General features: G+C 48.0%; 1 protein-coding gene across 23 annotated transcripts in view; it reads right to left on the reverse strand.

Moving 5' to 3' along the window:
- Positions 1-26,359, reverse strand: part of LOC6896920 (collagen alpha chain CG42342) — a 62,157-nt gene that overhangs the window by 25,737 nt on the left and 10,061 nt on the right. The window lies entirely within an intron of this gene.

Below are 26,359 nucleotides of genomic sequence, written 5' to 3' on the forward strand. Positions count from 1 at the left end.
GTCATTCCGGGGCCCCCCCATAAATTTTGGACTCTGATTAGTGCTGCAGGAATAGTGCCCCATCTCCTGTTTCCTGTGGCAACGCTAAATGTCTGCCTGCCAATTTCTTTTCCTCGTTTTTCCTCTGCCTTCACGCACAGCGCCAACAGGTGGCACTGTTTGGTTTGGTCAATTAATTAACGCAAACTGTGAACAGTGACACGCCCACCAGTGCCGCCGCCGCCCCCCCACCTAACGTCCTGTTTGCCAATTACACATGTAAAAGCAGCTCTGGACAAATGTTTTGCGGTCTGGCCATAAATATTATAGGTAATTGCCTTGAAATTACACCCGCCATGGAAATAAGGGTACGCATTCTTGCTTTAATTGCAAATTGCATTCACCAGCCATTCAGTCATTCAGTCATTCAGCCATGCAGTCATTCAGCCATCCAGCACACGGATTTCAATTCGTTTTGCGTATCTGATTGAGTGACGGCTTCATGGCTTTTGTGGTCTCATTGGATCCCTCCACTGTCCTCTGTCCCCTGTCCCCTGTCCCTCCCCCCAATCTTGTTGTGTGCTTTGCTGTCTGTCTGTCTGTCTGTCAGTGGATGTGTGGCATCAACAAGCTGACAAATTAGCTTCACATTTGTTTGTCATTTCATTTCTATTTGTTGTTGTCTGTGGAAATATTTTCCAATTTTTTCTTTTTTTTACGAATTGTTTGTATTTATTTTTTTGTGTTTTTTAAATGCAAATTGCATAATTTATTGCAGTTTATGCTTTGATTTATGCATTTGTATTCTTTCAACTCTGAACTTTAATGTTTTGTTTCCCTCGGAATTTATGGGAATTTCTTTTATGATTTAAATGGCATTTTATGACGGGTAATGTGATTTTAATACAGCAGCGGGGAATTGAATTCACTTTGATATTTATGAGAGTTCTTTCTGCTTACCCCGCCCCTCTTCTGCGTTTCTTTTGTTAAGCGCTAATAAAATAATTCATTCATTCATTCATTCCGGAGCATTTTGCATTTTGCATTTGGGGGAAAAGTGTTTTCCTTGGCTCTGCTTTGCTTTGCTTTGCTTTGCCTTTCAAATGCAATTCGATTAAACCCCAATTTGAGTGAGTGTCGGAGATACAATGCAAATTTAAGGATAAATATGACTTAAACAAAGCCAGGCAGCAATCGGGCCTAAAGACTTCGAACTTGGCAACTTCTGGGGGCTTCAGGGGAACGGAACCCCCTCTCAGGCAGTCCATTAAAACAAGTGTCCCCCGGAAGAGAGTGGGGAGTGGCTTTGAAGGCTTTACCTTATGTTTAAGTAATTGGCCAAGGGCTTAGGCCGGTGTGTTTTGGCCAACGAAACCTTTTTTCCACCTGAAAACCCCCCCAAAGGGGGCTGCGATAAACAAATGGCAAACAAATACACAACTAATATGAAATCCCAGGGATTATCCCATGGAAATTTTTGCTTTGTTTTGCGTTTTTTTTATAGATTTTTATAGAGTACCAACGAAACGCATTACAAGGAACAAAGAGGGGGGGGAAAAACAACAGAAATAGGAGACTGATAATCCCCTGGAAAAATACGTAGATGGGTCCCCTCCCCCCTCTTAACAATAGAAAGTGTTTGACGGCTTAGATGTGAACAAAAAAATAAACGAAAATAAGAAAATTTCATTTCACTTTTTGCCCCACCCCCCAACCCCCCCGTGGCATTAGCATATTTTCCAGTAGATGCCAGAGTGATGGGGGGGGGGGGGGGGGGCTTCCACACAATTGCACGGCAGCGATGACGACGAGGCAGAAACGCACAAATTGAAGGGGCAACATCTCCAGCTGGTTGCCACGGCGACAACGAACGCGCAAAAGAACAAAGCATCGCCCCCGAATGGCATTTGTGGGTAAATCGGGACTGGCACTGGCACTGGTTTCTCGGGTAAATCAAGAAATTAATCCCTTCAACAGCTGCCACAACAGCAGCGCGGCAGCAGCATTGCGGCAGCACCAAACAAATAATGAAAAGTATATTTATTTTCTTTTTCGTTGTGCGCCTTATAAACACAACAATGAATGGGGAATCAAGCTGATGAAGAATGATATAATAACAATATTCGCCGCTCGCCCAGCAGATGAGCCATAAAAAAATCACAACACCCACAGCAACGGGCCACAGGAGGCAGGGGCAACAGCAACGGACCTCAGGAGGGAGGGAAGAAGGGGCAACATCATCCCAGAGACCCAAAGTGTGTGTGGGGGGGGGACAATGATAATAAAAAATGTGACAAGTGATACAAAGTAAATACATGCGAAATATGAAACGAGAGACAGACGCATCGCAGCCGAGGCCCAGGAGGAGGCAAAAGAGCAATGAATGGCAATATGTATCTACAGATATGCATGGCCAGCCGTATCGGTATCGGTATCTGTATCTGCAGCAATTCCCGCGGCATCTGCTCTTTTTTTTGCTGCCTGGCCGCCTCCGATCGGTTTATATTATTTCTTTCCTTTTTTTTCCTGCCGCCCGCCAGTCGTGTGTGGCATTCATTCTCGTTCAGAGTTTTGTGCTCCTTTTTGGCACTGCCGGTGGTAAGCCTCTTTTTATGGCTGTAATGGAACGTAACCGGGAGAGAGAGAGGGAGAGAGAGAGACCACGGCATGCCCACTGGCCATTGCACGATGAGTTATGGCTTAATTGTGATGTCAGCAAACGGCGGAGGCGGAGTTTTGAGCTATGAAATTTTGTTTGACAGCAAGCAGCCGCGGTAGAGGTTTTTTATACCCTGCTGTTGGCTGAGTAATTCCTAATATATATTCCCATACGCCCGGGAGCGTATTTAAATTCCCAGGATACGAGAAAAACGCCCAAGGAGGGCCCACACTTCAGTAAATCCTCCTTTTGACGCGTAATACCCGGCGTATGTGCAACATTCTCAATAAATAACACTGGCTGACACCTCTCTCGGCCCCAGTCGGTGGCACGGGATGAAGTGACATTTACACAATGGTTATGATGTCGATATGCGCGATATGTGGGAGCCATCACTCATCTCATCTGGCGGCGGGGCCAGTCCTCTGTGTCTCCGCTGTGCCTGTGCCTCTGTGACTCTGTGCCTCTGTGCGAGGAAGCGCTGATGATATGAATGAATTATGTGGGCAACGTGCAGTCTGGCGGGGGCATGGGGCTCCTCTGCTCTGCCTGTGTCGACATGCGTTTAACTTGCGGCAATTTTGTAACATGCCAGCAGACGGGAGACGGGAGACGTGAGACGGGCAACGGGGCAGATGTGACGATGGGAGACATTGTTCGAGCAGCATCAGGAGAAGTATCATGGAGCATCAGCATGGAGAACACAACCTGCTGCTGCTGCTTCTGTTGGTGTGGCAGATGTGGCATTGTGTGGCATTGTTCATGTGGCATAATTTAAATAATTGAAAGTTTTACGCCTGCGCGCATAATGCGGTGCAGCAGCAGCAACAGCTGATGGCCGGATGCCGAATTCCGTATGGAGGCTAGGGCAGGGCAGGCATCGTCCTGGCATCGTCCTGGCATCGTCATGCAGCTGTCGCTGCAGTTTAATGAGCAGTCCAGGCACCAGGGCCACATGAATGAAATTAACCAATTTCGCAGACAAATGCAAATGAGTAGCGACTAAAAAAATACTCGCCTACACGAGAGCCACCTTCCACAGCCACTCCTCTGCCTCTCAGCCCTCTCTCTTGGTCTTCATGGGACGCATCCTGCGTTGTTTAATTTTCAACCCGTCGGCCATTTCAGACGCGAATTCAAATTAAATGATCACAAATGCCACACAGCGCCCAACGCCCGTTCAAATAGACAAATGTGCCGCTGCCTGGGGCATAGACAGAGACAGCGACAGAGGGAGAGCAAAGCAGCCAGAGATAGAGATACAGATACAGATACAGACAACCCTTTTCGGTTCCACTTCCTGCTCCCCAAACCATCGGATACGATGGTTAGCCTGCCCCCTAGGTACGGTGCGAGTACGTGAGTGCAAACTGCTTACGTTCGTATCATACAAATCATGCAGCTGCCATAAATTCTAAATTGCCAGCCATTTTAGCAGACACACACACACAGCTACAGCAGAGGGAGATAGACTAGGCATGGAGGCAGAGTGAGAGAGAGAGGGGGCTAGACCGTGTCTGGACAATGGCCGGAGGGCCAAAGGGGCGCTGGTTGACTGATAAAAACGATGCTGCTGTCGGAGAGTAAGTTCAACAGCATCGAAGCGGGCAGGCCCCACAGTGGTCCAAAGGCAGATGAAACGGCCCACAAAAGATACAAAAGCCAACGATCTTCCTTTGGTTTTTGCAGTGAAATGTTGCTACCCAAAGATCATAGGGATATAGATCCTATATAAAAGGTTTTGCAGCCCCCGTTGCTTGTGATCGGGGTATTTCCTGTAGTTCCATGGGTTTTCCATCTTTTGGTAGCCACTGTGCTCTGTCTAACCGAATTGTGAGCGAAACATAATAAGACTTGACATGTTATTTGCTCATTGAACGGTCACTGGGTGTGTGATTGAGTGTGAGTGGCAGACAGGCAGACCGTCTGGCGAGTTGTGCCACGCCCTGGACTGCCATTGCCACTGAGGAGTTGTGACTGAAAGTCCCGCTTTTGTAAATAAATTGAGTATGTGCCACACACCACACTATGCAGCCCTCCCCGCCCCCTGCTGCTCTGTCCCCGCCACTCGTTGGTCAAATGCAAAATTCTATTTGTTCTAGAGTCAAAATATGCATCAGAGCCAGCAGCAGGACCAGCAGCAGCTCTCGACTCGTATTATTTTAACTTTTTTATGCTTTTCATATGCTGCTTTGCTCCTTTTTTTTATGGCGCTGCTGTGCTCCTTGGGTGCTCCACGAGTGTTGCCCCTGGACTCTAGCCTCATTATTTTTATTGGATTCTTCAGCTCGTTGCTCGCTCGGGGACTGGGGAATATGATAATGTGAGCACTTCAAACGGGTTCAATAGAACCGTTCGCTCTGAAAGAATACATGTAGGAGGATATATACGAGTCTCATCGCTAATCCGGACTCTCAAAGATTGCAGTTCATGCTGTAACCACCAGGCATGGACCCACACACACACACACACACACACACACACAGACACACAAAGGCTGCTGTCATGTTGGACTGGAATGCATCTAATGGCATGGCATGGCATATTACACATACGCCCCGTGGCGCATTGTCTAATAAATACAAATTTAGACAGCATGATTTGCCAGAGCAACGTCCGCCTCGTAGCCAGAACCAAACCGAATGGGGTACCCTCGGGGGGGCGGGCGGCAGTGCGAGTGCAATGCACTTGGGTGCCACTCGGATCAGCATGAACACGGACACGAGATGGGGCATGAACCTGGGCCTGCAGCTGAACTCGTATATCTATTATTTATTGCTGGCCCGGTGCGTGGGTTGACCTTTTGCTTCATGTCCTCGCCCGGTAAACTCATCTGACTGCCCTTAATGTGATGTGTCCGTGTCCAACAGGGTCATTAGGCACAAGTGGCAATGTGCTAATTATGCAGCTTATGCAGCAGGAGAAGCACCAGCAGCAGCAGCAGCACCAGCAGCAGCTGCATAAATCTCCGACTGGGGCAACATTGCCAATTATGCACTTTGTGGCAGGGCCTGGCCGCACAAAGCCACTTGCCTTGCCTTGCCTTGCCTTGCCCCATAAACGGGTCACATAAATCCTGATTTTGCGACTGCTGCGGCTGCACTCTGTGGCCCAGTCCTGACCTCAAGCAAGACCGAGGAGTCGCATTATGACAAGGCCTGCCCTGCCAAGTGGCATACAAAAAAAAGTCGCTGCCCCAAATGGACACAGCTGTACGATAGCTGATCACTATGGGGCATTGCTGAACTCAGGGAAAGCTCCGTCTTGTCTTGTCTTGGGCTTTCGGGGACACAATGATTTGTGGGCTTTTAGTGTGACTGAAATTTTAATGTGCCGCATCAACACGTTGTAGGCGACAGCCAGCCAAAGACTAGGCCAACGTTGAGTGGCCAAATTTCAAATTAAAATTAACATTATGCAAATGTTGTCTATTGCCATTAGACTCCCGGCATTGTCGCGGGTGGCTGCCGCAGCCAAACAAAGGATCGCAAGAGGGATATATATGCCTTCAGTTCCGGTCCGTTTTCCGCGCTTAAAGCAGGACCTAAGACAGAGGGGAAGACTAGCAAAGTTTTTATGCAAATTAAATGTCTGCCACTGACGCGCGTGCGTTTTGTTTGCTTATAGGCCAGGAGGAGGAGCAGCAGGGGAGGCAGGAGCAGCAGGGGAAGCAGTGCCCCCCGAAGCAATTTCTGCCGCTAGGGCCACCAAAACCCGAGGAAAACTTTATTTTAATGAATTTTTTAGCCGCAACGTTGAGCATTTTGAATGTTTGCTTAATTAAAGTGATTGTGTGTGTGTGTGTGTGTGTGTGTGTGTGTGTGTGTGTGTGTGTGCAGCCCTCTCTTCCGCCCCCTGCTGCGCTTCATCATCATTAACAAAAAAAAAGAAGCGCCAGAAGATCTTGCTAAATCAAAATAAATACAAATCCGACTAGTGTGAGCCGCAGCGGCAGTCGCCAAAGAAGTTCAAGATTCTGGGGCAACAACTTTTCTTTCTTTGGGGGGGGTGGGGGGGTCTCTTTAACAACTCTAACCATGGCAATAGCCTTATAATTTTGTAGTCAAGTTTTAGTACTCCCCTGAACTCCCCTCCTCTCGAGCCTCCTCAACTACCGCTTGTTTGTTGTTATTGGTGGGGCCGAGGCCGCTGTGGCTGCCACAATTCATGCGCTTTGTTGTTATTATTTTTCCTGCTTCCGCTGCGCCTACAAAACGAAAGAAACAAAAGCGGTCCAGAGCAGGCAAAAACAATGTTGCACCATGCTGGGGGGGAGGGCGGCACAAGACAAGCAACAGGCTGGGAGGCTGGGAGGCGGGAGGCCTGATGGCTTGATAGGGCTGCTGCAAGAAGGAATGGTGTGGCAGGAGTGTGGCAGCCACTACTTGGACGGACTCCACTAGCGCCAGAGCTCGCCAAACCCCCAAAGTTCCTTCGCGCTCTCCCGCTCCCGCTCTCCCTCCCTCCCTCTCTCTATTCTCGAGTGCACTCGCAGTTGTGGCTGTGTTTTGTTGTTGTTGTTGTTCAAGTTGCTGCCACTTCAGTTGTTGTTGCGTTTTTGTTTGTGCTGCATTTAATTTGATTGCATTTTATTTACTTTTGCCAGATCTACATATACATAAGAGATGCTGAAAGAGGCGCCTCGCCCTCGGCTGCTGCTGCGGCGGCTACGGCGGCTGCGGCCCGGTTCGTGGGTTAAATTAATTCCACTTGATACACAATTCTCATACCGGCCGGCCCCCACAGCTTGCAACATTCTGTGGCTGGTCTCTGCGTATCTGCATCTGGTTTCTGTTGCCCCCCAGAACTTGATTAAGCGCCAATTTATTAGTTATTCCAACTGCAGGACTAGGCCAGGCCTTTCCTTTCAACGCTCTCATGAAATATTTTTCATTTCTCCCATTTCCATTTCCATCTCCATCTCCGACCAAAAACGAGTAAAACAAACCACATTAGCACACACTCATGAATCGCTCTGCTCGAATGTTGAGTTATTCACTCTGCCCACAGCCGGGGGGGGGAGGAGAGAGAGGGTTGGGATTGGGGGCTGGCAATGGCGCGGAAAGTTATGAGACCATTTTGTGGGCATATATATGGCTCATATAATTTCTAGTTTCGGTTGCAATTGATTTACTGCATGGCTTCCAATGGCTGCACTTACGAGTATTTGTTGTTCCAGCTTGTAGTTGTTTTGGTATAATTGCCAGAAACTATTACGTATATCGGAGCACAGAAGATTAATGATGGGAGACCTCTCTCGCAGGGGGTGAAACATCATTAAACATGTACGAAATAGTTCAGAACAATATGATATAATTTTGATTGATTACACAGAATGGATCATGCGAAATCTTGCGTATGCCACCCCACAAAGGGGTTCGAGTTTTGTCTTAGGGCTGGTCTTAGATAACTGGTGGATAAATGTTATTCCAGCTTTAATTTCTATGGTAATGAAATGCCTTTGGGATTTATCTCTATCCCTTTTCCCCTTCTTATAGATACTTTGCCCTTATTTATAAAGTTTTCAAGGTCTTAATCAGTTTCCAACTAAATGCAAAATGCTGGAAACTGTGTAAATATTCAATGCAAAAATGTTCTCTTAACAGGAAACAGGATATCAGATCTGACACAAGCAAAATCAAAGTGAACGAAGAGAGAACTAGCCTGGGATCCGAAGATAAAGATACCCTTTAAACTATAGCCGGATAAAAGGTAATAGTTTGTTGGGTAATCGGTCATAGATAGATCTGATTTGGAGTTTACTTTATACTGGTTTAGGGGTTTGGATATACTCCCCTTCTCTGCACTCTCGGAAAGTAATAGAGAGAGAGGGTGAGTGTGTGGCAGTAGTTAATCACAGGACAAACAAAGCCGTCAGGAAGGAAGCAAGAAAAGTAAAGAAAACCAGAGGAAGCCGAAGAAAAATGAGAGTTACTCAATGAGCTCTCTAGGATTTCGGATTTCCAACTGACCTTAAGAAGGGTAAAGAAACAGAGCAAGAAACGAGAGAGGGGGAGAGGGAGAGTGAGAGAGAGGTTGAGATGTTTACTTAGCACATATTGAAAATGCAGTAAGCAGCAAGACGAGACACGCACAGCAGCAGCAGCAGCAGCAGCAGCAGCAGTAGCAGCAGCGCAGCAGCAGTAGCAGCAGCAGCGCAGCAGCCGCTCTCTGCACTAATTGCAGCAGTAAAACGAAAAGAGAGGGAGAGACTGTGCGAGAGCAAGGTAGGTGGAGGTAGAGGACGACGCTACGCAAACCCATCACCGTTATACGACGAACCGGCGTCAAAATCAATTAAATGGGCAACAGGCGAACGGTAATTGCAGCTTAAAAATTCCGCTTCTCCTACTACTTGCTGTCTCTGGCACTCTCTCGCACTCTCTCCCACTCTCTTTGCGAGCCACCCACCCACTCGATGGGAAGCACTTTGCGTTAATTGCAGGCAGACGACTCCTCGACTCCGACTCCACATTCGATGCTGGGCTATTGAGTGGCTCGGGCGAATGGCAAATAAAAACACAAATTAAACAAAGTAAATAGAAATTCATCAACGTCATCGTCATCTTCGTCTTCGTCTTCGCCTCCGCCTCCGTCTTCTTCTTCACAGTCACAATAAAATCCACAAACATTTACCGTACTTTAACAACGTCAACGGCGACGCTGCAGCATTGCTGCTTTTTTGTTATTCTTGCGCTACAGTTTCCTCTCCTCTCCTTTTTCTGCTCTTTCCCTGTTGTTTCTCGTGTGTCTGTCCTCTGGTTGTGGTTTCTGTACCCAGTACTTGGAGAGTCTAAGGGTATATCCACTTGATAATTGGTATAACTATGAGAACGATATGGCTTTCTACCGATAGACCAGAAATAGTAAGGACTGGGTTGCTCCCACACACAGTGAAAACAGCCCTGAGCACCGAATAGTTACACCTAGATTTTTGCACCGAGAGAGAAAGTACATCCTGCTCAAAAATCATGCCTCTATCGATTCAAGGGTATCTGTTGGTCGAGGCGCACGTCTACGGCGTTCTCTTATGATTCATACATGTGTTTGCGTGTGTGTGTGTGCGTGTTCGTGTATATTTTTGCGTGGCAGGCATTAAAGCAAACAAAACAACTGCAGTCGGGGGGTCAGCAGATCTCGTCTGGACATCTGGATTGATGGACAGATGGATGGATTGAAGTATGGACAAACTGCAGCCGACGCCACCGCATCTAAAGCCGTTGCGGATCATTCTTAGTGTGCCATAAAAATCAACCGCATGCTGTACATAGCTACTACATATATGTATGCAATCCATGTACCATCTATGTACATGTGCATACATAAATATCTGCCTAGATGGCCGCCCATTTAATTGATTGGAGACCGGGGTCTCGTTCTTCTCGTGGATCTGCTTTTGGGGTCAGCACCTTCCATAAGCAGGCATCGGATGGCCAGATGGCGCGTGGCATGCACCTCAACTTTGATGTTCACTCCAACAGATCGCCCCCTGGCCCTTCCTCTGGTTTCCACTGGATTGTTGTTCTTGTGCCTTGTCGTTTTTCAATCATTTCCATCCATTAATCAATTTTTTTTTGTTTTCTTCTTTGCATCTAGCATGCCTTGTCTCTCTCTCTCTCTCTCTCTTTGTTTTTTGCCTGGCAGCGTCTTCAGCTTTTTGTGGCCCCGCTCCTCCATTATCTTTTGGCTTTTTGTGTATCTTAAGTGGACACCAAGTAGCCCCCAATCGATGCGGATCGACCAAGTGGTCAATGCAACGGAGCTTATCTTGCGTCGAACAGTTGCCACTTAGTTGCCCCAGCATCCGTCCGCCGGCAAGCCCTGACACGCCGTAGCCTTCATTCCATTCCCCCTGGTCGGTCTATTAGCTTCTTTGTATCTTATATTCGCTTCGGCTGGCCCAGTTCCCCCGAGGGCCAGCACGGACTCATTGTCCGTCACTCGGCTTCTGCCACTCATGCCACTGGCCGGCCTGCCTCCTGTCCTGCACTGAGCAAAAGGCATTTATCTGTGGGGTGTTCTACGTTTTACGGGCTGTTAGTTTTACATAGTCCATTGTCTTGCTGTTCATCAACTTTTTGTTTTGTTATTTTTATCCAATATAAATCTTGGGTGTTCCCCACACCCCCAGAGACCTGAAGGAAAGCCTTCGCTTTGAAGGAGATTGTAGCAAGGAGTGTGAATACTCTTTTAGGCTGTGAATATAAGCCCCATTTTATCAGTTATAAATTGCATTATACATACTTGAAACTGATCAATTATATCATAAATATGTACCATATATCTTCAGAACATACCTGGAATTATAAGAAATGGAAATTTTTTCGGTTAGTAAGATTGAAAATATTTATAAAATATTCTTGAATATACTTCTAATCGTAATCCTCTCGAAACTTCAGGGCTTTCCTAAGACTTTCTGCTTAAAGTCATCTCTTCTCTAACTTTTTCTTTGCGTTTCAGCTAATCTTTATATAGATGTATATGTATTTCGTTCTATTTATCCAAACGCACTGATTACTGCGAAATGGTAATTAAACTTTTGAACTCTCCACGGGGCTGTCGTTGACGTGTCATCCCGGGGCTCCCGCTGTTTGCTTAATGCCTCCCGGAATTCAGTATTCAGCCATCCGCATAATCAGATAAGCAATAACAACAGCCACAGCATCAGCAGCAGCAACAACAAAGAGCCACGCCCACAAACGCCCCCCACACACAATGAGATTCATGACAGACCATAGACCATCGGACCATAGACAAAGTTGAAGAAGGGCAGACATCTCCGTCCTCCGGCCTGTCCTGTGACCGGCCTCTAGCCATAAGCAGTGGCCACTTAATTGTATAAGAAATGAGACCCACACAGACCCACGGAACCGAAGGGAAGAGGGCTACCACCGAGCTGTGGCCATGCCCCACTTACACTTTGTCTATGGCCTGGGCGTTAATTACATTTTTATTATTTTCATTTGGTTTTTGGCGCAAACGGAACGCCCTTCGATTCTGCGGCCCTAACCCCAAGTCAATTTCAATTCGAATTTCGGGCATGGTATTTTTTGGGGTCTGAGTAAATTAATGATGCACAGCAGCCCAAAAGTCAATTCAGACTGTGATTGAGCATGGGATAGGCATGGTATGGGCATGGTATGGGTATGGCTGTGGCTAGGGGGGCGTGGATGCGGTCTCCGACGAGCTGTAGGTGGCAGCAAGGCGCCTGCTGCAACGTCTGCCTTGGTTTCAACTTCATTTTTCATGCCACTCAATGGTGGGTTCGCTATTGGGTTGCAGGTCACGTGATGCCGTTAATTGCATGCCCAGAGCCACAGAAACTTGACGCTGTCTTTGCCAATTCCAAGTAATGTCTCAAGATACGACGCCGCCGCCGCCGAAGCCGCAGCAGCCTTGCTAATTGAAAAATATCTCGTGCAACTGGCATTGTTGTTGCCCCTCGGACCCGTTGGACCCATGCATTTGCAACTAATTGAAGTGACTTCAGGTAGATTTCAGCTGGGATTTCTTCTTCGGATAGAAAACGCTTCTCAAGTGAAATTCTCTCTCAAATTGAAATTGAAAACTTTCACGCACACACACACACCCTCGAGTCGCCTCGAAGTGCACTCATGTTCCACTCGTATTCCATCTTCATCAGCATTCATTCGGCCATCATCATTCCCTGCCAAGTAGCCTATCCATATATCTTGACGGGTTCTTTTGTTGGCCGACACTTGAAACTCCTGTAAACTGGGTCCACAACAACTCTTGGGCCTCATGATTATAATTATTATTACTGTTTGCATTGTTCGTGTTCGGAGCTCTGCTCTCTCCATGCCCCGCCCCGCCCCGCCCTGCCCTGCGGCAAGCAACAAAAAAGAGTAACACAAAACCATTAGCAATTCATCTTCGAGACAGTTTTTGTTGCCCTTCCTGCAATTAGAGAAGCACACACACACACACACACACACGGAGGAGAGAATGGGCTGCGATATATAGGCTGCTACTCGAGTTCATTGCGGTCCTTTCGGGGTGCCCTCCCGTAAAAGGCCGAGCCAAGTCAACTTCCTTAACACTTTGACAGCAATTTGCGAAATATGTTGCCGGCAATCAGCAGGGAAGTGAGAAAATAACAACAAAATACAGCAGGAGGAGCAGCTGGAGCAGCAGGAGGAGCAGCAGTGGCGGCGTTTGCCCAACGACCAAGTTTACAAGTCGCATAAACAGAGGCGCGCACAAAAGTATGCTACAAAATGGCAACAGTCTGGCACACACACACACACAGTGTATATATGTGTGTGTGAGTGGGTTCGGCCTGTGTGTGAGAGGCTTTTGTGCACAATCTTACTGACTTCCTTCCGGTCGAGCAGTCGACCCCGTGCCCCCGGACCCCCGTACCCCAAGGGTCTTCTCCTGGGCCACAAGTGTTTGGCCTGGCTTTCGTTTTTTGTGTCTGACTGACTCGCTTTTTGGCAATTAATTAAAGAGAGAAAAACGAAAAGGAACACAAAAAAAAACTGCCTCCAGCTGTCTTGCCTCTCGCTCTGTCGTGCTTGTTGCAGGCAGATGTAAAGCATGCCACTTTTGTAGCATTTTCAACAATTTGTGTTATATTGTTGCTGTTTTCGGTTACTTTTCGTTTGTCTAGCTGTCCAATTTCCACTCCTCAGTCCGTCCGCCCGTCCTTCGGTCTACCTTTCTCTCTCACCCTCTCTCTCTCTCTCTCGCTCTGGCGCTGCTGCTGGTTTTTGGCCTGCTAAAAGTTATTTTTCTTCTTGGGCTTTCTTGTATTGTGTCGGTCCCAAATAAAACCTGCAGGCGCAGCATTTTTCAACAACAACAACAACAAAACAGCAGCCACAACAATGGGCCGGCGAGTGGCTGGATATCGGTTGGGGGGGGTGGGGTCGGGGTTTCCCCCGAAGTTTTCCGGTGAATGTTTCCCATTTTCAATTCATTTTTTGTTGCTGCCATTCCGCTGGCGACTTACATTCTCGTTATTTATGACTGGTGTCTTTTCTAGGTTGCATGTGCCACAAAAACTAGCCGCAAACAAATTCGGTCTAAAATTTTCAATAAAAAGCTGAAACAAGAAGTACATTAAATATTTAGCCGCCGCCCGAAAAACGTCGTCAACAACTTTTGTCGAGAACTTTTTCTGTTTATCTCTAAAGTACGGCAAAAGCAATACAGTTATTAACTCAATTTGCTTGCTGCCACGGGGCCACGGGGCGGAAGGGTCAGAGCCAGGGACCCCAGTTTAAGGCCATTGTTTGCCCCTTCAAACGTTTCGTATCGTTTCGATTCGCTCTCCCCTCTTTGCCTCTTCAATTATTCAGACTTTTTCCAATCAAAAAACATTCCCCCCCCCCCCCTCGCCACCCTGCCAGCCATATTGAAATATAGTTTCACCTTCATGCTCGTACAATTTATTTTCGTTAATTGGTAGCCAAAAGTTTTTCCCGGGGGAAATAAAAAAAGTTACCAAAGCAAACAGAACCCCCATTCCAGGGCACATGGGGCATGTGGCAAGTTCAAAGGCAGCACCACCACCACCACCGCAAGGGCGTGGCGGTAGTCGAAAATAAGTTTTGCTGTGAACTCTACTCTGCTTTAATTAGGGTTTGCTAATCAGTGGCAAGGGCGCTGTGGCAAGTACGAACTATTGAACGTAGTGGGGAGATTAATTAGCGCAACCCTGGCAGGGCCCCGACGAACCGGCGACAACCCTGAGTGAGTGCAATCCTTTGCCGAGTGCCGGGCGCACATTTGCATATGCCTTGCATGTCTAATGGGCCGTCGTCGGTGCGTGCAGATTGATATATCGGCTCTCGCTGGAGCCGACCAGACATGACTCATTTGAAGGAGCCGACATCGCGGGCCACAACACGCCTAATTACGCTCAACGAGTTTTTATGACAGCCGCCGCCGGCAGCAGCAGCAATCGCAGTGGTAGTCCTCCTCCTCCTCCAGCCCGACAGTCTCTCTGTCTGCCAGTTTTCCTACTTTCCCGCCTGCCTGCCTGCCCGCCTGGCTGGTAAGCCGACACCTTCGGTTCTCTTTCACACATGAGCTGCTGCTGCTGCTGCTGCAGTTGCAGTTGCACCAACAGTGGCAGCTCTAGAGTTTTGGGTGATCGCGCTAATGGACACTCCATGAAGCTGAAAGACGACAGACGCCTGCAGGCTGCAGCGATGCATCCATAGATCACCCAGGAAAGCCGTACAACCGTCTTGTTTTCCTGCTTTCCTGCCACTAAATTATGCCAATATTCTTCGAATTTAAATAGATTATTGGAATACCTAGAGAAAACCTCTATCATGCCTGGTAATCCATAAACGGGTATTTATTGTATGTTTCCCTTTCACTTGGCCAGTTTTGTGATTGACAAAAATATTCAATGAACTATGTAGTACATGGAAATGGGTTACATTTCCCCATTTCCTCATGCTGTAGCCATCGATTTACCCTTTCCTCCACCCCACCAACCAGCATCAGCATCAGCCTCATCCCATCCCGGAGGCCCGGCACAGGGAAGGGCGAGGGTCGGCTCTGGCTGTGGCTGTGGCTCCGGCTTAGAGCTCATAACAATGCAGCTTAATAATACAATAAATGCAATCAAAGTAACAATAAAACATGCAGCATTGCCCACAAATGGCCACAAAAATAAAAAGCAATGAGTGAACCCCGAGTCGAGTCGAGTCGAGAGGAGGAGGAGGAGGAGGAGGAGGGTCCATGTGTGAGTGCAGAAATTATGACAATATGCAAACGAGTTCCACAAAGACGAACAGGCAAAAGGCGATGGAGAATCGTAGAGCAGACAAAAGGCGAAGGGAGATGCCAGGCAGGAACTAGGCAGAGACAAAGGCAGAGGCGTCTCTGATGGTGGTATGTGGAGGGATTTCTGCTGCTCCCCAGCTTAGGACCCGTTGACATGTAAAGAGCACCCAGCAACAACAAAGAAGAGGGCATAAAAGGAGGGAAGGGGAGGGGGCAGGGGAAACAGGTACCTCGTAAGCCTGTGCCCTCAGGCGGGAGGGTCGGCTTAGCAGGGGAAAGGCAAACAGAGTTAATGCTGCACAAAACCGTTGCCGATAGAGATCGAACAAGGTTCTAATAACTAACCACGACCAAGAGACTCTTGAGGTACTCCTTTGTGGACGGCGACGGTGTGGGGGCGGGGGAGGAGTGGCTTGTTACCGGGAACAAACGGCAATTAGCACAAGGGCGATGCAATTTCGCAGAGAGGCCACAGAGAGGGAGAGAGAGGGAGGGAGAAGGCATGTGTGTTTACACGTGGGATTAGACCTGTGATGAGGGTACACTCGACCGTCTTTTTTCCTACCAACTGGATTCGTTTAATCACGAAATTACAGCAGCACCAATGCTGCCAGGCAAGTTCCTAAATTCGTTTGAATATTCTGGTCTGCGGGTCAAGATTCAATCAATTGATATTCGTTCTTGATTTATCAGCTAATCACGATCGGCCCACGCATAAACATTGTGTTTACTCAATCCCCAATCCAAGAGCTTAGCGGAGTCGCAGTCGGAGTCGGAGTCGGAGTGGTTGTGCAACTCGTTTGCCCCCGGCCACACACTCCTCGGTGCCTGTGCCGTACAAATTATCTGAGTTTTGAGTGGGTTTGATGGCTGCAATAGAGATGCAGATGCAGATGCAGATGCTGTGCCGCATCTGGTTGCCTAAAGTCTGAAAAAGGTGCGAGGTTTATGTTGAAAAACGTTTTGTTAACAACGGGGCAACGGGGCAACGGAGGAGGAGGCGAGACAAAAAATTACAATAAATTATATAAAGTGTTAAATGTGTCGAGCAGCTGAGAAGAGATCAGTGAACCCACTCCCGGTGTTTCTTTTGGTACGATAGAGAGAGAGAGAGAACAAAACGCTTGAGAAGATTCCATTTGGGCACTCTGTTGCTTGGGTGCCTTGGGTGCCCTTTCTCACACTGAGGGACAAAAAAAATCCCTCAAGATTTATGGCGTTTAATTAGACCTCAAGCAGGGCTAAAGGGCTGCAGGGCGGACCCCAACTAGCAGCATAACCAATTTGTAGTGACAACTGTAAGCTGTATTTCCTAGCGCCATAAAAGTGTCTGTGTATCTGTGTATCTGAGTATCTGAGTATCTTTGTATCTTGCGCGACTGGTGCCGAGAGTTGAAGGTGTTGGGACATTGACGCCATTCGGGTTTGTTCAACATAATAAATGTGATTCTCAATGTTTGTTGTTCAGGTTCTCTCCTCTCTCTCTCTCTCTAGAGATGCGGGCCTCGCTTTAGGCTTGATAAGGCGGCAATCGTTGTCGCTGCCACGGCTCTATAATCATTGTCTGGTTGTTGCGGCTTCGTTCTAGTGTTGACTTTAATTGACAACTCTTCGGCGGAGACACGGCCCGAGGCAGCAGATAAGTAAACTGTAGAGCTTATGGCTGTATGGCACAGTGGTACCGTGTACCGTGTACCGTGCATCGTCGAGAAAGTCTGTTTACACAAACATTTCCACTTACACGAAATGCATCTTGGACGAGGCCGGGCTTAATGTGTTTAACTATGGAAATGCGGCTCGGTTGTGGTGTGTGTGTGCTCAGCACTTGAAAGATGCTAAAACGTTGCACACAAAACGAGCCGAGAAAAGGCCAAATATAAATAAATATGAAGCGCCATGGTTGCAAGGTGTTAAGTGAACGCGAGCATGGGGCACAGGGGCACAGGCTACAGCCCATGCCGCACTTAGCATAATCAGATTCCAAGAGACCTCGCACCACTGTGCACACTGCTCCAGAATGCAGGCGATGTCTTGCATACGAAATGAGTGAATAACTGGAAACCAAAAGGCGATGCGATGCGATGCGTAGTTATGAATGAGAGACGGAGGCAGGGGAGGCCGAGTCCAAGTGGAGCATAGAGAATGCAGAAGACTGTGGAGGGGACTGGAGGTATGCCGCTTAAAGCTGATTAAATTTGTAAGCTGCTCTTGGCTCTCGGCTCTCGGTTGACAAACTGGTCGTCCTCCCATCCATCCATCGCTGAGGCTTTGGCAGCGTTGCGCATGCGTTCTACAGCCGCCCAAAATGCAATTCCAATGAAATTGACGTGACAACGGGCCAACGAAGATGAGTGTGACAAAAGTCCACAGAACCAGAAACAGAGCCAGACCCAGAGCCAGGCGCAAAACCGCAAAGCCCCAGCCAGGCCCAGGCCCAAAGCAGAGTCACCAAACCAGCCAACAGAGGCAGTGGCAGAGGCAGTGGCAGGGGCAGGGGCAGGGGTACAGGCCAGCCGAAAAACCCACCAGTGCCTCGTCGCCGTTTTAGTCGCAGGCCGCAGCCAGAGCTAGGCAAATGCAATGAAAACAAGAAAGAAGCCAGCGATTTGGCCCAGACCGCAGCTAAAGATACTCTGGCCGAACCTTTAGGAATACGAATAAATATACAAAAATATATCCAGACCCCATCTGGCAAATGGAATTCTTCTCCGAATGATTGCCCCTTTTTTCCTGCCACAAATCTCCTGTCATGTGGTATATGGCCTGTCGCTTTGGCAGGGTATTACCCGTACGGTAGACACAACAGACACACTGATGACAGAGACAACAGCAACTAGCGGCAGCGGCAGCGGCAGCAACGAACATGTCAAAAGGTGTTGTCTGCCATGCACTTGAAAAACTTGTTGTTGCCGCTTGTCGTTGCCCCTGCCCCCTGCCGCCAGTCTGGCGAAATGGCGACCGATCGGCCTACGTAGACGACTCCAACTACCAGTATATATGGCAGCTAATACGAGTGGGGCCGCGCTCTCACACGGCTGATTGGAAGGCGGCCCAGAGAGTGCGAAAGAAAGGCGTCAGCGGATGGTAAACAGGCGGCAGACAACCAGCGACAACGACAGCCACCAAAAGAGTCGCATTTTGATTAGATTTAGGAACGCTTTGGCGCTCCAATTGTGCGGCGGTGCATGCCCCACAATGCCACGTTTTAGGACAAAAATGCAAATGCCAGACAAGGCGCGCCGCCAGACAGTCAAAAAGGGAAAAGCCCACAAAGCACAAAGCAAAGCTCAACTTAATTGCACCACCACGAAGGGTGCGGTGCGGCACAGGGCCCGAACAAAGAAGTTTGTGGCGGTCTTTTGGGGCCACAAGGTGTGGAGCCTGGAGCATGGAACGTGGGGCCATCACTTTGACAAATGGCGACAATTTTGATTGAGTTTTAGCACGGAATCGTTGCCGATGCGACCCTTCAACGGAAAGGTAATTGTTGCCACTCCATTAACAAGGGGAAGAGGGGGGCCCCCACCGTCCGTGGTGTGATTGAAAAACTACCTTTGAAGTGATTCACACAGGCGGAAGAGCTACCAATAATTGAGTTTCCCATCGATTGGTTTCGGTTTCCCTTTGCCCCCGCTTTCCCCTCAAGAAATCAGATATGCCCTCAGATCGAGACAGTTGGAGAGATAAGCCAGATTGAATTTCAATTGAAATGCAGAGCAACCGTGAAATCTTGAGATTCTCTTTTAGGGAATTATGTTCCCAGCATATGTATGCAAAAAAAAAAAAACGCTCGGGGCACAGACACTATTAATAGCGCTCTCATATGACCATAATTTATCAACCTCAGCGGCAAGAAACCAGTTTGCCCCTGTCCAATGCAGCCAGAGAGATCCTTAGCCCGACTCTCAACTGTCCCTCTCTCACGCGCTCCCTCTCCCTTGATAGTCAATTACTCATGCCTCTTGCATCACGCACAGTAGTAGCATTGAAATGGTTATTGACTTGTTCGCCCTGCTCCTTCCTCTCTGGGACTGGGGACAGGGAATCGATGCTCAGCCAAATGCTTTTAACACACAAATTTTATTGAATTTTCTGGGGAAAAAAAGAACCAAGTAAAAAACGAACGAAAATTTAATTATAAGCAACAAGCAATCGAGCATGAATCCCAGGGAGAAAAGTGAGAGAGTTTTTCCCTTATATTTTTTTGGGTATTTCGACAATGATCGATTGTGATTTGTAAGAATGTCGACGTCGTCGAGACGGTCTCAGCAATTAATTTCTAAGCACAAGACACAGAGAAGAGAAGAGAGAGAATCCCAGTCTCTGAGCGGGGGGAAAAAATGCATGAAATGGATATGGGTGACTGGGAAGCGGTCAAGATTGATTTTGGCTTTCGCTTGAAGCGATGGAAGGGGTGGAAGGGGGGTGGAGGGACTGTCATTACAAGCAGATTGTGTTACCAGATTGTAAAACACTTTGAATGGACTGAGGCTTGACATTGATGGGGGTTTTCATTTTCATTTTTCATTTGATTGAAACATTAAAAAAAAAAATCTCCCCCAAAAAAAGGGAGATAGACCAGCCGAGACCGAGACCGAGCCATGGCCTAATGAGCCGTACTTGGGAGCCCGCGCCATGGGGCGTATGGGTGATATTTTTCGCTTCAGCGGGCAACAAATAAAAATGATTTTATGCATATTTTGGTACTCAAACTCGCACACGAGAGTGTGTGTCGTCGTCTCGCTTCATTTGCATAAATAGTTGAAAATTGAAAATGAATAACTTGCTTTTGGCTTTGGCTTTGGCTGTCGCTTGTCTCTGGGAAAAATGTTAATGAGCGTCGCATAAAAGGCTACAAAATGATTTGGCCATAAAAGCCACAGGGACACACGCATCCACCGAGTGCTGGGGTGTGGCAGCTCTGCCAAAAAAATTATTGTCTATCAAATGCCGGAATTTCAGTCGATTTCCGACCAACAAAAAAAAAAGCAGGGAAAAAAATATATTCCATGATAAATTGAGGGAAATTCCATTTATAAGCGTAATTGCTAATCCCAGACTGGTAAAAACATAATCCACCCACTTGGCCAGAGCCGAACCCTGTCATATATCATATCTTTATCGAGCCCACCTCCGGAGGCAACGGAGCCGGAAGCAGGGGGCTTCATCAACAGCCACAGCGACAGGCAAAAGACAAAGGCAATGCCAATGCCAGGGCAGGAAAGGAAAGAAAAGACAAGAAAAGAAAAAGCAGTGAGGAAAAACAAATGAAAACAGCAGACTATTTGTCAACGCGAATGAAGCCATTTATTATCCATCATAAAACTTGTATTTATCGCTAAATGTAGAGGGAGGACTGCCAGAGAATGTCCCAACAAATCCCGACGACGAATAGTTGTGTATCTGCTATGGATGCGGATAGTCAGTCAAACAAACAAAGAGATGGCTTAAATAAACGGCCAGAGGAGAGGCATGAACCAGGGCCCAGCATCACGCAGCCAGTGTCAAGGCAATAAATCATAAAGCAGCCGTCGTTGCAGTACCCAGTCCCCCAGTACCCCCAATCCCCCAATCCCCCAGTCCCCAATGGAGTGGCATGGAGTGGAGTTTCTGCCATTGGACTCTGCGCCGCGCTGCGTACGTGAGAGTTCGGCATGAAATTGGAGCATGTGCGTCGTCATCGTTGTACACTCGCCTGTCGCCTGGATTGTCGTTGAAAATCACGTAAATGTATAAAAATGAAATCTGTCTACGTTCCGCACTCCACAAACCCCCATTCCCCATTCCTCGTTTGGCAATTGGAACTGTATCGCCGCCGAGCGCGCGCCTGTCAAGCGCCAAAAGTCGAATAAATTTCTGTTTGCCGTTGAAATATTTACGCAGCAGCAGCCGCAGCCACAGCAGTTCCCAGAATGAGAAACAGGAGAGAAAATCGCAGCATATGTGGCTAATAAACCAGACCAAAGCCCAGGCCCAGGCACTTGCAGGGAGCCGGCCACAGCTGCAGACAGCGACTCGTATTTTTTGGGTATCACTCAAAGCGAAAGACAGTCAGGGCTTTGAGTTTCCAAATGATTGATGATGGAGGGCACCCCCCCGCCCTGAAGTTTTTTGTTGGCTAATTAGCTAGTTACTTTTTGGCCAAAATCAAAGCCACGGAAGAGATAATTCTGCCGCTGGCCAAGAGCAATTGAAAGCCTCTATAAAATGATCTTAATAGAGACATTCCTCCCACTCTGCCACTCTGCCACACACATCACAAAATTTTCATGAATTAATTTATCGCATCGTTAATTGGTTTATCACCAATTTGGGGCAAGGCAGGGCTGGGTAGGGGCAGGAAGCTGCTTGCCCATAAATTAATTCGTATTCAAAAGTTTTAATTTCATCCGACAGATGTGGCACACGAAATATCAAACGATATTTTATTCCAATGGCTGGGGATTATTGGGGGATTATCCCGCATGGAAAAGAGTTGCCAAAGTACCACCCTTTTTATGTGGCAACAAGCCTTACTTTCAGATACATCTTTTGAGCTCTTTTTCAATCGAAATGAACCAAATTACATTTTGGGCTCATTAAAAGGACTATGCTGGACTTTGCTGGAGATGTACGGATATATATACGGCATTACGTGCCAAAAATAAATGTCAGCATGCCACACAGTGCGGCAAACACACGCACACACACACACACACACACTGTACCATAAATCCGCAACGCAATCAGATGAAATTTATGAAATTCTTCTCGCTGGGTAATTCATTTCGGGCCCGGTCTCTTCTTTTCTGTGGTTTTGCCAATGAATTTATTTTATTTTCTCTCTTTTAGTTTGCCCCTGCCCCGTGCCCCCTGCCCCACGACGCTGGGGCGCTCTCTTGTGATATTTTTAATAGCATTTTTTTTCTCCACTGAGGAATTTCGATGCTTGGCAAAACATCCACATCGATGGAGCCACAAATAAAATGAAACAAGAGAAGGGGAGCTCCAGCTGTGGAGGACAGCAAGGGCGACAAGGCGATACCCTGTAATTAGCCGAAAGGTGCATGGAGTTTTGGTCTCCGGCATTGCCTTATATTCCACAATTACGGGGTGCCACAATATGTGGCAGAAGCGGCAGCAGCTAAAGGCCGGTGGTGGGGGGCAGGGGGCGTGTCAGCATGGCGCACGACAAATAAATTTGTCAACAAATGTGGCGGCGTCGGATGCGTCGTCGTCGTGGGGGTGGGATCCCTCCAAAGAGGGGGGGGGGGGTGGCCAACGCTGACAGTCGGGCATTAATTTGTTCACTAATTAATAAATGCTGCTGCTGCTGGCTGCCGGCTGCTGCTTGCAACAAACTGAAATGTTTTATTGGCCTATTAGCGGCGCATTTAAATGGCAATCAAGGCGTGGTGGCCGTCTCAGGTAAGCCAAAAGTCACGCAAAGTCACAAAACACAACCGGCCAAGGGGGCACCAAAAACAGACAGGCCAAAACGGCAGGCAGTCAAGGGAGAGGCACAAGCAGGGGCATTGGCAAATTGAAATCGAAAAGGAAATCAATTGACGTGTAGCAGGAATCGATACAGCCCCAAGTCGAGCCGAACGGATTGGAGGTGTGGTCTGGCCGTGTCCGGTATGGGCCAAAAACCGCACAGACACAAGCCTCTGTGGGCACGCACCAAGGAGCAGGCAGTGCTTTGACACGCCCTACCACAACCACACACACACACACACACACACACACAAAAAGGAGTCACCGAAGAGGGATAGACCTGATATATGGCATACCAGGAGTATATCCAGTCGGGTGTTATCCCCCGGCAACGTGATTGAAATTTATGACTGGCAAAAATACACGAAAACACACACAGAGAGTCCTCCTCAGGGGCTGCTGTTACCACCCCCCCCCCTCCACCCCCCGAAAATCGTGAGCTGAATTCCTGCTGCAGAAGTCCTGCGTCTGGGGTCTGGCGTCTGGCTTTTCCTATGAGAAATTGCAGTGAATAAAGAAGAGCACTTGTACGCATTAAAACCTAATTGGGAATTTCCATAGTTCATATGGCATATTCTCGGGCTTCTCTGAGTGGCATATGCGAGTGTCCTCGCTCGTTGTGATGTGTCTCTGTGGCATGTTCTACATATTTTGGCTCTGCAAAATGTCACACGCAGTCAACGATGCTCTTCGCTGCCGGTAGAGGGGGTGCTGGTGGTGTGGGTCTAAAGTGGATTTTGCGCTTGGCTCTGATAAATTGAGGGTTTTCAGCTGGACAACGAGAGTGCCATCAGCAGCAGGAGCAGCGTATGGTCAGCTTTAGACAGACTAAACTCGACCGGGGGGCGGGGGTCTGTCTATGCTTCCATCCCTCAATGCTGCAACACCTCCATGTCCCACCTCCAGTTTTTGTGTATGCAACAGCAGCAGCAGCAGCAGCCAGATGAGAGATGAGAAGTGCCCAAATGTCATTTGCAGTTTGACAAGCCAAGCCAGGGATAGGAATGGGGCTTCCACCATGGGATGCAACACAAGTTTTAGTCATTAAAAACTAACTCAAGTCCCTCAAGGCTGCAGATTAGCCCCAGACTCGAGTAATTTTCCTTTGAATTGAATTTATTTTCCACTTTAAGGCCCACTGTGGGACTGCTGAGGCACTAATTTGATCAATTTTCCGCAACTGCAGGATCTACTGCAACTACGGCCAGGAAAATGTCGATAAAACCCGAAAAACTAATCGACTTAATCGGTATGCGGCAGTAGTTCTCCCCAAAGGAGCAGCAGCAGCATCCTTTCGTCTGTCACTGCAATGTCCTTGACATGAAGTTTGCAGGCAATCGAAGAGGGGAGAAGGCAGGCCTGGCCAGGACTTGGCTTCACCGATGATGACTTTGCTTTGCGATAAGCAAGCGACATCCTTCTGCTGATTCGCCCCGCCCGCACGAGGGCTTTGATTTATTGTGCATGGCTTAAAGTTGTGAAAAGGCTGTGTCCTGGCGCCAGGCGCCTGGCACGCGCTTATCAAGACTCTCCCTCGAGGGGGGCTGCGGGTGCAGAAAATTTATTTATATGCAGTGACTTTGAAAAGAAACTTGGACCGTGCCCTGTCCCGCCCAGAAACTTTCGACCTGGCTGCGCATCGATTATAAAACTTTGTGTCCTATCTTGTCTCGGGTATCCTGCGGGACGAAGCGGGGGTTGGGGGTTGGAGGTCGAGGTCTGGTAGTGCCTGGAATTGGCAAAGTTGTTAAATAATTGCGCTGAGCGTTTACTTGGCCAAACGCTGCTGCTGCTGCCGATGCTTCGCGTATGCTTCATATGGGGCGGGGGGGGAGGGGGTGGCTATAATTCGATGCATGAGGACCCACCCAGTATCAGGCAGGATTAGCAGGCAAAAGTTTGCCCGGCAGCTTAGCGGGTGAGTTAATTGTGCGAATGTCAAGACAAATTGCGTTAATACGGCTCCCAGGCTCTGGCAGGCCAAGCCAGGCCAGGACAAGCCAGGACAACAAGGACCCAAGCCCGACGGAAGGCAGCACATGCCTCTCTGTGTGTCTCTCTGTGTGTCGCTGCATCGTGGGTGTCGCAAAAAGTTTTTAAAAAGTATTTTAAGCAAAATTTATGCAAACCACCAAGGCAAACTGGCAGCCAAAAAGGAAGCAGCAGGCATACCACCGACCCCCCTCCTCCCCTCCCCAACCCCTCTGGGTGGTTGGATATGTGCTTGGGAGCCCTCTGCTAATCCCCGAGTAATCAAAGTTTCGGTAATGTCACAAGAGAGAGAGCGAGCGACAGGCAGCTGAAGGAAAAGCTTGGGGGAAAAAAATGCCAAAACGACAGAGAAAGGCAGGGGCGGGGGTAGGGTCAGGGGCAGGGGCAGGGCCACTCCTCCTGTTTCGTCCTCTTTGTTCTATTTTTTCCCCCCCTGCTCTTTGTGCGTGGGTGTGTTTGGGGGGTGGGGTGGGGGTTTGCTGGGAAAACACTTTTCCAATTAATGAAATCTCTAAACTGCCATAAATTTAGCCGAGCAAATAATTAAATTTCGTTGCCCCTACACACGCACACACACACACACACACGCACACAACAGGCCACAACGACTTGTTGACTTATGGGTGTGTGTGGTGTGGTGTGGTAGTGTGCGTGCGTGTGTGTGTGTGTGTACGTGGCTGCGGCTGTGTCTGACATTTCTGACCAATTGCGCATTGACCGTCGCCCTTAACGAACCGCAAATGTAGGTGCCTGATGGCCCACACATATTTTTGGTCACAAATTGGCAAGAAAACAAGGCCGAAACATCAGGATTCGAGGCATAAGATACCCCTTAAGGCAGGGGAATCATAAATATAGCTCCCCCTTATACCAAAGTTCCATTGGTGGCTTCTACTGGTGGTGAATGTTCGAAAAATATGGGAAATTTCCTATTAATATTCATTCATTTATTCACATTTTATGCAATTTCAATGGCTGCCATTGCCACGAGTTTCCCTCTGCGGCTAGAGAATGCAAAAACATAACACGCGAAGTGAGTGGCGCACATGAGGCCTTCTCAAGAGCAAGGCTTTCGCTCTCAAAGCTCGGGCCCATGAATCCAACAACAAAATACATGCTTGTGCATGACGGGGTTCATCGCTGCTCAACCCGAGTCCCACAGATGAGACTAGACTGCTCTTAAGTGCAAAAAGCGCGCAAAAAATGGCATTAATTTTAAAGAATATTTCAAAAGTATTTATATTTCTGTGATTTCCAAGCAAACGATTCGGAGTCGCTCGTGACAAATGCTGTTTGCTGTTTACTGTTTGCAGAATTTGTAAAAAATATGTCCTTTCGCTTAGGGGACACTTGGACAGAGCATACACGACATACGCATCATCTGGCATCATCCCGAGAGCAGCACAAGACTGAAGTAAAACTCCTGTTGCCACATCCTTTATGCACTTCAAAAATGCCTGACAAACAACCGATAAAAATCCGTATACC

The sequence above is a fragment of the Drosophila pseudoobscura genome, chromosome 2 (assembly GCF_009870125.1).
Source record: "Drosophila pseudoobscura strain MV-25-SWS-2005 chromosome 2, UCI_Dpse_MV25, whole genome shotgun sequence".
Classification (NCBI taxonomy): domain Eukaryota; kingdom Metazoa; phylum Arthropoda; class Insecta; order Diptera; family Drosophilidae; genus Drosophila; species Drosophila pseudoobscura.